The sequence below is a fragment of the Varanus komodoensis genome, unplaced genomic scaffold, assembly GCF_004798865.1.
Source record: "Varanus komodoensis strain SLA01 unplaced genomic scaffold, ASM479886v1 scaffold90, whole genome shotgun sequence".
Classification (NCBI taxonomy): domain Eukaryota; kingdom Metazoa; phylum Chordata; class Lepidosauria; order Squamata; family Varanidae; genus Varanus; species Varanus komodoensis.
The window spans coordinates 791,307-806,066 of NW_025336599.1; the positions used below are offsets into that span (position 1 = coordinate 791,307).

The 14,760-nt window shown below is 45.3% G+C and overlaps 1 long non-coding RNA gene across 1 annotated transcript in view; it reads right to left on the minus strand.

Moving 5' to 3' along the window:
* Positions 1-2,360: 2,360 nt before the first annotated feature.
* LOC123017275 overlaps positions 2,361-14,760 on the minus strand; it is a 19,004-nt gene continuing 6,604 nt past the window's right edge. Inside the window, exons 2-3 of the long non-coding RNA XR_006413571.1 lie at positions 4,884-4,887; positions 2,361-2,371 (exon numbers count right to left, since the gene is read on the minus strand). This is a non-coding gene — a long non-coding RNA (uncharacterized LOC123017275). The remainder of the gene's footprint in view (positions 2,372-4,883; positions 4,888-14,760) is intronic.

The following is a 14,760-nucleotide window of genomic DNA, read 5'->3' on the forward strand; positions in this document are numbered from 1 at the left end:
CGGGCCTGATCCTGTACACAGAGGCTTCCTATATTCCTAGGCTTACCTGTCTGTGTGGGTGACCAGCAGCCCTCTTGTGAGTCTGAGAACACCCATGCTAATTTCCCACAATTCCCCAGAGCAGCACTCTTTGTGGCATGGCAAGAGATTAAAATGGCGGCTTGCCGCAGTGTCGTGGTGCTTCTTAGAGACTTGGGAAGTATTTGGCATAGAGCAGGGCATGTGTCAGCCCAACGCTCCGTCTATCCTTGGAGAAGGTGTCTTCCCCGCAGGGGACTTTAGGATGCAGGAAACAGGGAAGCAGCAGGCCCATGCTGCCTACTACACCAAGTGAGCGAGCAAGCAAGTGCACACAGCCCATTTCACATCATTTCTGCACCTGAATGGCTCCACTGGCTGTCGCAAGGCTGCCGGGCCCCTGTGTCCCTGGCCAGATGACTCCCTTCAAGCACCAGAACCACTGGCCACTGCAACAAGCATCAACGGCAGGGGCCGCTCTACTTCAAGACATGCCCTTCACGCAAGCATTAGCGATCAGCATGGGTGCAACAAGATCTCACCATGTGGCCCTGTGCTAATGCAACAGATCTCACCAGCTCCCCTCCACCCGAATACCCACATGCCCCAGCTCCCCCGACCCCTGCATGCTCAGCAGAAACTTGGAAGTGAAGAAGACCCAGCTGTATTTGTGGTGGCCCCTCCACAGATGCAAAAGCATAGCCGCCTGTTCCTTCAGGCTTTGGGGGGAATACAGAGATGGACCTTAGACGATGTGGCGACCTCAAGGGGCAGGAGAAATAATCCCAACCCCTCTCCAGGCATTGGCCACCAGGTCATAAAACCCCCTGGCCACAACTCACCATCCACTTCACCCACTTTCAGTGGTGCCAATAGGCCCTGCCAAACATATGGCATACCTCAAGCCAGTTTATAAGATAGAAATTGTAACATATAAAATTAGCTTAAACAATAGCATTAATGGTTTAAATAAGAGAAAGAATAAAAACTCAAATGTACAATATAAAGATTGGCATCCATTCATTTAAAAACTGACCTGAACCTCCAGGTTTTTAAGGTGGAAGGACGGACGGGCGGACAAACAGATGGAAGCCCATATTCCATTAGTGCGATGGTATTACAATGGACCCGCCACAGAAAACCTAATTTCTTGTGCCTGACAACCTAATAGATCCCACTGGCATGTGTGAGAACAGAGGCTGAGTGGCAAAATGAAGATGCTTCCACAAATGGCAGGAAGGTGAAATTGAGTGAATTCCATTTACTAGAAGCCCCTGAAAAGCAAGCACAGGAAAGAGTGGGCACAGGCCTGCTGGTTCTGCCTAAAAGTGGTGCCAGAAGAGACCTTACTCGATGTGTTTTGCCTTGATGGCTTTGGCCTCCTCCTGCCACCACTTGAAAAGTTCAGGTGCTGCATGGAGTGATACGCTCATAGGTGTGCTAGTCACATCCAAGGGAATAAGGTCTATAAGAAATGAAACAAATTGATGGTTGCAAGAAAGGGTAAACGACTTCCATTCTGGTCACCCTAAGAAGTCTCGGATTACTGGAGCAAGGAGGAATCGCACTGGCTGCCGAGAAAGCAGGCGTGTTCACGGACAGTGCATGTGGCTCTACTGCAATCGTCCCTGCCTGCTTTCTGCTTTTGCAGCTCTCCGCTCACAGGGCACCACAGATGAGGAGACACACCAAGCCCAACAAGACGCAGACTGGCAAGATGCAGTATGTGCATTTAAAGTGGCTCAGGCTTTAGGGAAGGCCTGTGTGCAGAGGCAGGTCTTAAGGAGGTGTTGAATGCCTGAACTCTGGAGAGCTGCCCAGTGTTTTGGCGAGTGAGTGCTGTGATGCTGAACTCTCTCCCGCAAACAGAGCACCCCATGTGGCACCCTCAGAAGTGGTGCTTGCGAAGAGCAGGCATGGGCATCCCCAGGTTCCCTAGTCCCAAGTTGTTTAAGGCTGTGCCTGTCAGCAGATAAAGGAGATCCAGTGTGGTGTAGAGGTTACAGTTGGGCTGGGACTTGGGAGCACCAGGCTCTAGTCCCTATTCATCTAGTCTCTATTCATGGGGGACTTTGAGCTGGCCCCGGTCTTCCAGCCTAATCTACCTAACAGGGCTTTCCTATGCTTTTATAATCACTTTAGGATATGTGTGGTTTTATTTTCATCCCCTTCCTTAATAATTTGCACCACTGAAAACAAAACACACAAAGCAAAATTACTCAATTATAATTTCTTGTCCCCCCACCCCCCGCTTTGGTAGACATTCACACTGGCATTTTAAAAAGGCTCAACAGATAACATTAAAATAATGTTAAAAGCTGAGCCCTGTTATTAGATAAAAGTGGGCCTTGCACTTTAGGAGGTGTTGAGTTAATAGGAAAACAGCTTTGATTCACTAGCCTCCAGTGCAACAGGAGTAAAAGCCAGCAAGAAACTCCCCTCTAATCACCCCCTGTTAGCAGCAACTATAGGCAAATTGCTAGTGAGGATTAAGTGGGGAGAGTATCACAGGATCAGTGTCAAGCAGGAAAAAAAGGCTCCGTTTGTGAGTGATCAAGACTGTAATTGCTTCCTTAAGAGCTTTAGGAATTGCTAAGTGCAGCCTTTCAGAGCATGGGCTCAGCGTAGGCATGGAGGGACGGGCCAGCGGACGGAGGAGCTTTCAGCAGCAGAAAGGGCTCTCACAGAGCATTGGCTAGCCACCTGCTGAGAGGCAGTGCAGTGGAGTGACTGGACTGCCAGGCTAGGGCTGGCAGACCTAATGCAATTCCCACCTGGTCTAGCTGCTCACTGTGTCCTTTGGGATCACTTTTGGGCTCTCAGCCTAGCCTACCTCACAGGGCTGTCAGGATAAGATAGAAAGGAAGAAAATCATGCACACTGTCTTGTGCTCCTTTGAGGGAAGGTAGTGTATACGTGCAAGAAATGAATCAGTTTACATCTGTTGCACCATCTATCCTGATTTTCCCTTGATCCTACCACTCTCACAGATATGCCTGGTGGGAACATGAAGAGGACGTTCTCTGTGGCTGCCCCGTGGCCCTAGAATTCCATTCCCAAGAAGGCAAGGTTGTCACCTTCCCGGATGGGTTTCTAAAATCAGGCAAAAAGCTGCTTTAGTTCCAGCCAGCATGTGGAAACAGCCTGTGAGTTTGCAATGGATCAGTTTTGTATATTTTATAATTAAGATTTTAACTTTTTGTCTATTTTTGAATGTTTAAATTTTATGAATTTTAATGTTTGACCTTGAGGCCTGAGCACTGGGAATAGGCTTTCTTCCTGTGAAGCAAATAAGTGGTAGCAGGCCAACATCAGCCTTCCAAAAAATGTAGGAAGAAAGCTAGAGTATGTAGCATGTGGTTTCCATTGTCAATATACTGGTGCCCTGACAAACAAACAGCATGGACTGGAACTCTTAATACAGGAGGGGGAGCAGGACCTGATAGGCAGAACTGAAACTTGGTGGGAGGACTCCCATGACTGGAATTCGACAACTGATGGATCTCACCTGTTCAAGAACAGAAAGGGGGGTGGAGTTTTCAAGAAGTGTAGCACTTGGGGAATTACAGACCAGTTGGCTTATGGCCATTCCAGGAAGAACAATGGAAAGGCTCATAATAGCAAGAGATCTAGTAACCCTAGATAGGGAAGGGAGGTTGGTGGCCACAGAACACGGCTTCCGCAAAAACAGGTCGTGCCAGACAAATCTTGTGGAATTCTATGACAAGATTTCGAGATGGCTAGATGGAGGGGGTGCAGTGGATGTGGTATACCTGGATTTCAGCCAGGCCTTTGACAAAGTGCCCCATGATGTCCTGGTAGAGAAACTGAGAAGTTTGGGGATACACCAAAGCACAGTCTTTTGGATTAGGGCATAGTTGACTGACCAAAGGCAGAGGGTGACCATTAGTGGGGAATCATCAATGACATGGAAGAGGGGTGACCAGTGATCAAATTTACAGATGATACTAAAATGGGGATGGTGGCCAGAACTGAGAAGCAGGTACTCTGGATCCGGAAGGATCTGGACAGACTATGGAAGTGGGCAGGAGACAACAGGATGGCGTTCAGTGTGGATAAGTGCAAGTTCTTGCACCTGGGGCAAAGAAATGGGTGCCATAAGTACAGGTTAGGGGACAAGTGGCTGAAGAGCAGCACTTGTGAAAGGGACCTCGGGGTGCTGGTTGACTTCAGGCTAAACATGAGTCAGCAGTGTGATGCGGTGATCGAGAGGGTGAACGCCACGTGGCCCTTGGTTGCACAGCCGGAAGTGTGGCTTCTTGATGAAGAAAGGTATTACTGCCACTCTATATGACTGTGGTGCACCTGCAACTAGACTATTGTGTTCAGTAATGTTGTTTCAAATGTGATTAATCCGTACAGTGTAGGGTCACAAGGATAGTGGTCAGATTGCAGAAAAAGCCATATGAGGTGAGACTGAGGGAACTGGGTCTTTTCACCCTAGAGAAGACTCTGAGGGAATCTGAGGGGGTGTCACGCGAAGGTGGGTAGAGACCTGTTCTCCCCTGCAGAGGCAGGCAGGATGTGCTCCAATGGAGCCAAGCTAAAGGAACCAAGGTTCAATTTGGATCCCAGGAAGTACTTCCTGACAGTTAGAACTGCAAGGGTATGGAATGGGTTTCCACGGGAGGTGGTTGAAGCCCCATCAGTGAGGGTGTTCAAGGATAGGCTGGACATGGTAGGCCTGTCATGAGCGGAGCTGGTGTGAGCTGGGGGTCAGAATAGATGGCCCGGGAGGCTCTTTCTGACTCACTCAGTTTCCATATTTCTCAATCATCCCAGAGTGACAGACATGAAATAATGGGTTCAAGGAAGCCAGGTTCCAGCTAAACATCAGGAATAACTTCACTTTTAGAGCACTACAGCAATGGAACCCATGACCTGGGGAGGTGGTGGCTCTCCCACACTGGAGACATTGAGGATGCTGCTGTACCGCCCTCTGAGAGGGATCATTTAACTTGGAGTCATGCACTAGGAATGGGGTTGGACCTGATGACCCTCTGGCCCCTTCCAACTATTTGATTCTGTAATTCAATGAGGAGGAGGAGGAGGACAAAAGCAGTAGGTGGCAATGGTGGTGAAAAACTAAATATACACATGGAAGGAACCATTGAGGGTGCCTTGCCCAGCGGTCCTCCAAAAGCTCCTGCTGCTCATTTCTCTTCTTCCCACTCCCAACAACCACCCTGTTCTTAGGGCCATGAACTCCCATATTTTTGTTTTCTATATCAGTGCGGGGAAAGTCATTGATGAGTTAATTACTTCAGGGCATAGCTGGAAGAAGAAGGTGGCTTTCAAGGACGTACACAGGGATTTGCCATCCGTGTTCAGGGAACAAACAAAAACAAAACAGAATGGGTGTTCCAGAAAGATACCCAGAATTTCCTGTATTTCATCAACAAAAACACTTCGAAGTTTCTTATATATTCAGGTTCACTGAGGTTCCTTGAAATATTTCTCAAAGCTCAGTTCACATAATTCACATTCTAGAAAGTTTCTTCACATGCATGCACACAGCTATGCACACCGGCTAGAAAATAAGTGCATTTTTGAAGTTTGTTTCTCAAATGTCCACTTTCCCTGAGAGTAGACAGTGTAAAAATGCAGCCAGGGATTCTTCTGTGACAGTTTTGGAAATGCAGACTTGCAAGTGTCCAGTTTTTGACATGAATGCAAGTTCAGGAAACAGCAATCCTGCCATTCTTGGGAATCTGCATTCCCGACTGTGAACAGGAATGGTTTTTTCCGTTCTCATTAATCGAGTCTTCAATTCACCGCATCCCAAATTCTGAGGAACAAGTTTGCTCCATGGTACATAAGCTCTAGGGCACAGGGGTTGCATGTTTTCCCTTAATTGTTCTTGTTGGGCTGGGCTTACCACATCCATTCTGTGTTCTGCACTATCTCCATCCTATTGTTTGAAACGATCCGCTTCTGCTTTTGATCAAAGCCTCTTCTGGCTCAATGTTCTGCTTCCAGAACTGGCCAGCCACATTCTTGTTACTCCCCAGCTCTTGGTATTCACAGGTTTTCTGCTTCTGCAGATGGAACTACAGATGGATATTGGTATTGGAGCCAATACCCACTGGAAGGTCGATGCTTCCTGGATTAGTGCAATTCGACTATGAGGCTACTCTGCTCCTGCCCATCATTGCATCTTGAAGTGACTTCTCTGTTTTAATTATGCACTGCACAAAGCAGTTGTCATTAAATTTCTAGTGAATAATAGTGGATATTGGCATGCTATTCAAACTGCAAATCCTTCTGCTGGATGGAGATGTTTGACTTTAGCTTTAACCCATTTAAAAATCAGCCTCAACAGTGGAACAAGGCCAGTTTAAAATCACGTAGAATGCCTTAACCATTTATCAATATGGCCGATAATCTGGAAGTCTTATAATTTAAACATGTGATCTCTTCCCCATTTTGTTTTGTTGCAAAGTCGTGCCTGACCCATCATGACCCCTTGGACAACATTCCTACAGGCTCTCCTGCCCTCCACCATCCCTCGGAGTCCACCCAAGCCCACACCCACTGCCCCAGTGACTCCATCTAGCCACCTCAATCTCTGCCGTCCCCTTCTCCTTTTGCTATCAATCATTCCCAGCCTGAGGGTCTTCTCCAGTAAGTCCTTCTTTCTCATTGTATGGCCAAAGTATTTGAATTTCATCTTCAGTATCTGACTTTCTAAAGAGCAGTCAGGGGTGATTTCCTTTAAGATTGACTGATTTGATTTTTTTGTAGTCCAAAGGACTCTCAGGAGTCTTCTCCAGCACCACAATTCAAAGGCCTCAATTCTTCAGTGCTTAGCCTTCCTTATGGTCCAGCTCTCACAGCCATACAATACAACTGGGAAGATTATAGCTTTGACTATACAAACTTTTGTCAGCAGGGTGATGTCTCTGCTTTTTAGTATACTGACTAGATTTGCCATAGCTTTCCTCCCAAGGAGCAAGCCTCTTTTAATTTCTTGGCTGCAGTCCCCGTCTGCGGTGATCTTGGAGCCCAGGAAAATAAAATCTGTCACTACCTCCATTTCTTACCCATCTATTTGCCAGGAAGTGATAGGACCGGATGTCATGATCTGTTTTCCTAATGTTGAATTTCAAGCCAACTTTTGCACTTTCCTCTTTCACCTGCATCAAGAGGCTCTTTAGTTCCTCTTCACTTTCTGCCATGAGAGTGGTATCATCTGCATATCTGAGGTTCTTGATATTTTTCCCAGCAATCTTAATTCTGACTTGTGATCCATCTAGCCCAGCCTTTCTCATGATGTGCTCTGCATATAAGTTAAATAGGCAGGGAGACAATATACAGCTTTGCTGTACTCTTCTCCCAATTTTGAACCTATCTGTAGTTCCATGTTCAGTTCCCACTATTGCTTCTTGACCCACATACAGGTTTCTCAAGAAACAAATAAGATGGTCTGGTACTCCCATCTCTTTAAGAGTTTATTGCAATTTGTTGTGATCAATTAATCAAAGGCTTTAGCATAGTCAATGAAGCAGAAGTAGATGTTTTTCTGGAACTCCCTAGCTTTTTCCATGATCCAGTGTATGTTGCCAGTTTGATCTCTAGTTCCTCTGCCTCTTCGAAACCCTGCCTGCACTTCTGGTAGTTCTCAGTCTCTTCCCCATACAAACACCATAATTCCATCCCCTACATGCAAGTGCATAAAACAACATTTTGAGTTTAACTCTGAAATTATATTTGCTATTTTTATAAAATCGCATCATGGTACACACAGGAACTTTTCCAACTGTGGTCCTAGGCCTCTCTGTCTCTCTGTTCTTGTCTGAATATGTGCCTGTGTACAAAGGTACAGGCAAAATGTTTCCTTTAACATGGTCACCCCTCTTGAAATTCTTGCAGCAGAGAGTACCCAGTGGTTCTGCAAGAGTGGAGACCATGCAGCTGCACATCTCTTGAGATGCCTGCCAGCTGAGCAGCACAACTGATGGAATGGAATCCAGTCTACAAAAGCTTCTGCCGCCATATATGAGATGGTCTTTCGCTTGCCACAAGACTCGTTGCTGTTTCTGCTGCCACCAGCTATCCCAGCTTCTCACTCCCTGGAACCTTATGATGAAGGTGTTTCCCTTTTAACAGCCCGCTGACCTTGTTGCCTAAACACAAGGAATTCTGGGTCAACTGGGCACAGACACACAATTTCAAATATGTTAAAGCAGTTCTGTTTTGCCTTCCATGCCACAGAGAGCATTCTTCCCATGCTCGTTTCCAAATGCCAGAATGAAGTCTAGGAAGGACAGTTGTCTGCCCAAAGGCACCCGGTGAATTAACAGCAAGGCTGGGGAGTGCGTTTCCTGGCTCACGGCTCTCCCCATGGACTCTTGCTGGTCATAGGTCTTCCCCGCCTGTCCACTCTTGGCTGAGAGATGTTGGAAGAGTTCATTTTTGTGAATTCTTCTGTGAAATGACCTAAACCAAACCCCTGAGACTAAGTGGGACCATTTGACTGTTCCTTGGTTTCCTTCAATAATTTTCATTAATGTATCCATCAGACCTGCTCCAGAAAAGCCTCCCAATAGTCACATGGTTTGGTCATTTAAGGATCTGAGGCCCAGGACCCAGGGCCCAAGGGTAGAGGTTGGCAGTTCATGGGGCAGAGCTCCCGGATGGACATGGGAACAGAACTCCTATCAACACCCCGGCTTCAGACCTGGGTACAGTACTGAATCTGCCTTGGTCGCCCTGTACGATGACCTGTGCAGGGAGAAGGACAGGGGGAGTACGTCCCTGTTGATTCTCCTGGACCTCTCGCTGGCTTTCGATACCATCAACCATGGTATCCTTCTGGATAGGCTAGCGGGATTGGGGGTTGGAGGCACTGCTTTGCAATGGTTCCGCTCCTATCTCAACGGTCGATTCCAGAAGGTAGTGCTGGGGGACTATGTCTCTGCGCCATGGCAGCTATGCCATGGAGTACCACAGGGCTCCATTCTATCCCCTCTGCTATTTAACATCTATATGAAACTGCTGGGAGAGGTCATCAGGAGGTGTGGGCTGCGGAATCATCAATACACTGATGATACCCAGCTCTACCTCTCGTTTTCCACTAATCCAGGTGAGGCAGTGGCTGTGCTGAACCGGTGCTTGGCCGAGGTAATGGAATGGATGAGGGCCAATAAACTGAAACTCAACCCAGACAAGACGGAGGTCCTGTTGGTTGGCGGATCGGGCTTCGGAGAGGGTGGATTTGACCTGGTCCTGAATGGTGCAACACTCCCGCTTAGGGACAAGGTCCGCAGCTTAGGAGTACTCCTCGACCCGGAGCTTTCTTTGGAAGCTCAGGTGACAGCGGTGGCGAGGAGCGCCTTCCTTCAGCTTTGGCTGATTAATCAGCTGCGCCCCTACCTGGAGTACGACTGCCTGGCGACGGTGACACACGCGCTGGTGACTTCCCGCCTAGACTTCTGTAACGCGCTTTACGTGGGGCTTCCCCTGAAGATGGTCCAAACACTTCAATTGGTGTAAAATAGAGCTGCCAGGTTGCTGACGGGGACGGGGCATTATGCTCACATGACTCCAGTCCTCTGTCAGCTTCACTGGCTTCCCATTGAAGCCCGGGCCCAATTCAAGGTGTTGATTATGACCTATAAAGCCCTAAATGGCTTGGGTCCTGGCTACCAGAACGAGCGCTTACATCCGTATATGCCCGACCACCCTTTGAGATCTGTGGGAGTCCCTTCTCCGGGAACCCTCCATGAAAGAAATTAGGAGCGTAAGTACTCGGAGGAGGGCTTTCTCTGCGGTGGCGCCCAACCTATGGAATTCACTCCCCAAAGAGGTCCGCCTGGCACCGTTGTTACTGGTTTTTCGGCACCAGGTAAAGACCTTTTTATTTAAACATCATTTTAATTGTTAAAATATATGATCTGGCCAGGGCAACTTTCTTCTTCCTTCTCCTTTCTCCTCCTATATTATTTATTTACTTATTTTATACTGATAATTTTAATTTTATATTATTATGTTCGTAACTCAGTGTATTTTTTGTATTTTTGTATTTAATGGTAATTTATTATGTTCTATTGTATTTCAATGTATTTTATTGTGTTGTAAGCCGCCCCGAGGCTTCGGCAAGGGGCGGCATAGAAATGTAATAATAATAATAACAACAACAACAACAACAACAACAACACCTCGCACAATACAAGCAAATGATAGCCTGCCCTTTAATACGGACCCTTCCTGGGGGGCGGGGGATTTTACTCCTGTTCTTGGAGACTAGGAGAAGGAGTCTGAAGCTATGGAAGGTTGGATGAGTAGGCATGAGTGGAGGCACCTGTCAATTTTGGTTTCTCCCAGTATCTCATTTTTCTCAGATTTCACCCAGGCTTCAGGTAATCTTATGGCCTCTCAACATGGATGTGATGGGGCAACCTGAAAAGCAAAGCATTCCAAGCTGTTGTGAAGCATTCCAAGCTGTGCATTTGTGGGGAGGGGCACAGCTAGACACCCCTGTGCTTCGAACAGTCCGAGTGGGGACTCAGCCTCTTCTTCTCACACAGAGGGGGAAAAAATTACATGGCTGAAATTTGCCATCTATTTTTATTTATTATTTATTTAGAAAATTTCTAGGCCGCCCCATTCGCTGAAGCCTCGGGGCGGCTTACAAATAAATAAATTAAAATACATAAATAACAATATAAAATACACGTAACTGTATAAAATAAGTCACCCTGGCCCCTTTATTTCTGAAAGGGGTTGGGAGTGCACAGATATTCCCCACCTCTGTGTTTCATCCACTGAATGGGGAGAATTAAGGGGAGCCACACTGGATGGCTTCCTTACAGAGTCTTTTAAAATTTTATTAAAATGTCCACGGATGGCTACACGTGCGTGATACAAACTCATCTGAATGAGTTTCTACCAACTCACCCATCTATGGACAGACAGACACTTGGTATACCCACTTCTCATGCATTTTCCCCAATTACAGTATACACCTTTTCAGTGCATGTCCGCCTACTGTTTTTTGTATGCTTAAAAAAAAAAACCCGACTCTGCTGCAAAATTCAAAGCATTGTAAATCTGGATGGTTGACTGAGTTTCTGTTCATATATTGGTAAAACAAACCTTAGGCAAAACAAGACTTCCCCACATCCCAACAGGTTAGGCACTGAGATTTGATGACTCCAAGGGTAAAAGACACGCAATAATATATCAGAAGGATTAGTTTGTATGACTGCACAAGAAAAGAGAGGAAAGTTTTAAAGAAATAAGATTTGATAAAATGTACCCCTAATTGGGAACAAGATACCTATGTAGTTTTTGAGATCTGGCTTCATTTTAACTCCAGCAATCAAGATTTAATTATGATACTTTCGTGTGTGTGTGTGTGTGTGTGTGTGTGCTGTATTTGAATTTTGGATAAGTAGGTTAGATATTTACATAAACACAATACAGCAAATATGAGGGTAAATATGAAGTAAATTGGTCTATAAAAAGCTTCAGCTAACAGGAAATTTAAAAAGCAGATTTTGCCTACCACAATTATTCCTGATGAATCTGCACCCCCACTTTTTTGCCTGGTGTCAAATTAATTTAACTTTGATTCTAGCTCCCCATCAATGAATTAGCCTTGAAGTTTCAACCTAGATTACACATGTTAGTATATATCATTTAATAAATCTGTAATTGCATGTGGGGGGGAGCTATCAGTGAACCAAAGCAATAATCTAATTTGGGAGAGCAAAATGTTACAATTTCCTCTTTGTAGTCCTGCAAACGATGTCATTCCAGCGCAATTGGCTATGGTGAATAAATTAAATAATCAGATTCTTGAATTCTTCATGACCTAATTTTTACTTTGCAAAAAAAGGGAGAAAAAAGGGAAAGGGAGAAAAGAAGGAAAAGAAAGAACAAAGAATACAAACTGAAATTAAAATAATGACTATTTAGCTGAACTAAAAACACAGACCATTATTTCTGGCAAAATATTTTTGGAAGCTGGTATTATAGCAACTAACCATCACAATTCTGTATTGTTTTGCTTTACAGCCATTGTTTGATTTCTCAACAAGACCAGATAAAAGATTACACTCGACAGAAGTCAATGACCAAAGGAAAATGAACTGATTATAAAGGCCTTTCTTGTTCTTTTCTGTACATGTGTATCTTGTTCTTATGTTAGAGCAATTAAAGTATTAACATTTCCAGCAAAATACAAATTAATAATAAGAAAAGAACCTCACAAACATTGGCCAATTAGTGTTTCTTCCTGTCATCCTTCCCCCCGCCCCCCTTTGGAGCAGGATTGCCTCACATGTTCCATTTAGCTTTGAAAAGTATTCTGCTGGTCTGGTATATCAAAATGCCACATTGTTAATATTTATTCAGGGAAAAAAAGAAATAAAGGGAGGAGCAGAAGGAAGATCCATCACAGCTCGGCAATCAATCAGCGACACATTTTTCTAACAATGCACTCATAATCTGAAATCCCCATGCAAATATTCAGGACGCCTTGCATACTTTAAAACTGGGACTGCCAATGTTATCTTCCTAATGGCATTATGGCATTTCTTTGGGGGACTCCAGTGTGGGTGTGGGTGTAAATCATTCCCTCTTGCATCAGGAAGAGTTCCTTGTGAAGATTAATTGGAAATTAAGTATGACAACCCACCTGCTATTAAAGACCTTATTATCTGGCAAACTATTGTCCCAGTAGAATGAGATGCTTGACCTCAAATTATGTACTTAGCTTGCAAGTTTTCCTTTCCTTTCCTTTCCTTTCCTTTCCTTTCCTTTCCTTTCCTTGGGTAAGCAGCAATACTGTCAGCTTGCTGCAGAATGGTTACTCTTTCAAAGAGGCTGCATGGCAGATTGATAGTGGAAACCCCTTCACCTGTGAATCCATTTCCTATGTACACCAGCTGTCTGAGGATGCAAAAGCATCCGTCTTTCTGACTGCATGCCTGTGTACCCGCCTGCTTTACAAGACTCAAAGAAGCTGCGATAAAATTAATGTGGGCTAACTTTTGAAATGGGGGGAAGAAAACTACATTTCACTCCTTTTGCTCAGCACCTTTACATGGACAGAGATCTTCCATGGTTCAGCGCTTGCTTTCTCCCACAAAATCAAAGATAAAAAACACACCATAGGACCAACTTTTAAAAACCCATTGTTAATGACATCTCTATTCAAATGCAGGAACAACCGCCATCCAATTAAGAAGAGACAAACCATTCACTTAACAGGTAAGACTGTCACATGCTGCTCCTAAATGCAGCTCAAGCCCTTCTCAGTACACTCACAGGAATGCGGAGAGCTAGGGACTCAGAAGAACATGATCCCCAACTACCCTCCCCCTTCTGCCTCCTGCCTTTTATACTGGCTGGACACATGGCCTGGTCAACGAATCAAAAGGCAGGACCCAATGAGATCACATGCAGGGTGCAAATGATATTACCCCCACTTTGGACACAGCACGGGAAGGACCCAAGACCTCCAGAACTGCGCGGCGCTGGCTGTCATTTGATGCTGCACCACGGAAATCACCAGAAAGCAGACACACAACACTGTACAGAACCAGGACCCCAGTTCAGCAACACAAAACTTCCTCATTCAATCTTGTCATAACAAAGACCTTTTAGCTTCCAAGGGGGAAAAAAAATAGCTTGTTTCATTCTGTACCATTAACCCTCATTTGCTATTAATTTGCAATCTCTCTAGGCAATCAGAGCTTCAAAAGAGCTGCTTTGGATTAGTTTGGCAACTGCACACATGGCATGCACACACACACACACACACACACACAAACAAACAAACACACACCCAACATCACACAGCTCACAACCATAGCGACATTTCCTTTCTGCCACTTTTCAGCTCAGCCCAAACTGTACTTTCAGGCGTTAAAAGCTAACTGTGATGAGACAAATGCCGTTCTGCTCTTTTATTTACCTTGCATTAAGCCTTTTAGGGTTTTTTGTTTTGTTTTTAGTTTTGATTTTTTCCTCCTCGCATAATGCAAAATCCATCAATTTCTCTCTCTCTTTCTCTCTGTGTAAATGTACACACACTCACCCCACTGTGATGTATGCCCCGTGCAAGGATGGATAGCCCAAAGTATGTGAGTAGCTAGTGGTAAGATCCTTGTCAAAAAAATTTAAAAATAATAAAAAAATAAAAATGCAAAAATTACCACCCCCAACCAGGATGCTTCCCCCCCTTCTCTCCCCCCCTTTCCCGCTCACTCTCTTCCCCTCTTTTAAAGGCAAAGCATCAGGGATGTGTGCAAGAGGGTGGGGGGAAGAGATGGAAAATTAATAATCCAACAGGCAGGTTTCCACGGTGTTATTAATCACGCTGTTTCTCTCACAAAGCAGGGAGAAGCCCAGATCTGAACATGGGAGGGGCGGGAGAAAGACTCCATTGGCTGCCGATGCTCATTCCAATGCATCCCAGCCAATCCTTTCCTCCCCCCTCCCCTTCTCCCCCCTTTTTTATTTTTTGCCGTAAGGTACAAATATATCTGAGAACCAGTTACAAAACCCTGGAAGATGAACAATTGTGTTCCCCGGGTAGGCAATGCTGGGTCCAGTTAATGCACTCCAAACTTTATTTGAGCTGACTCGTCATTTGATCCTCCTGCGACAGGGTCAGCAAACGGCAAGCAATTCCACCCCCCAAATCATACCATAATCGAATTGCTGCCTATTTCCCGAACCTATAATGAAAAAGGCAAGCCAGATAATGCA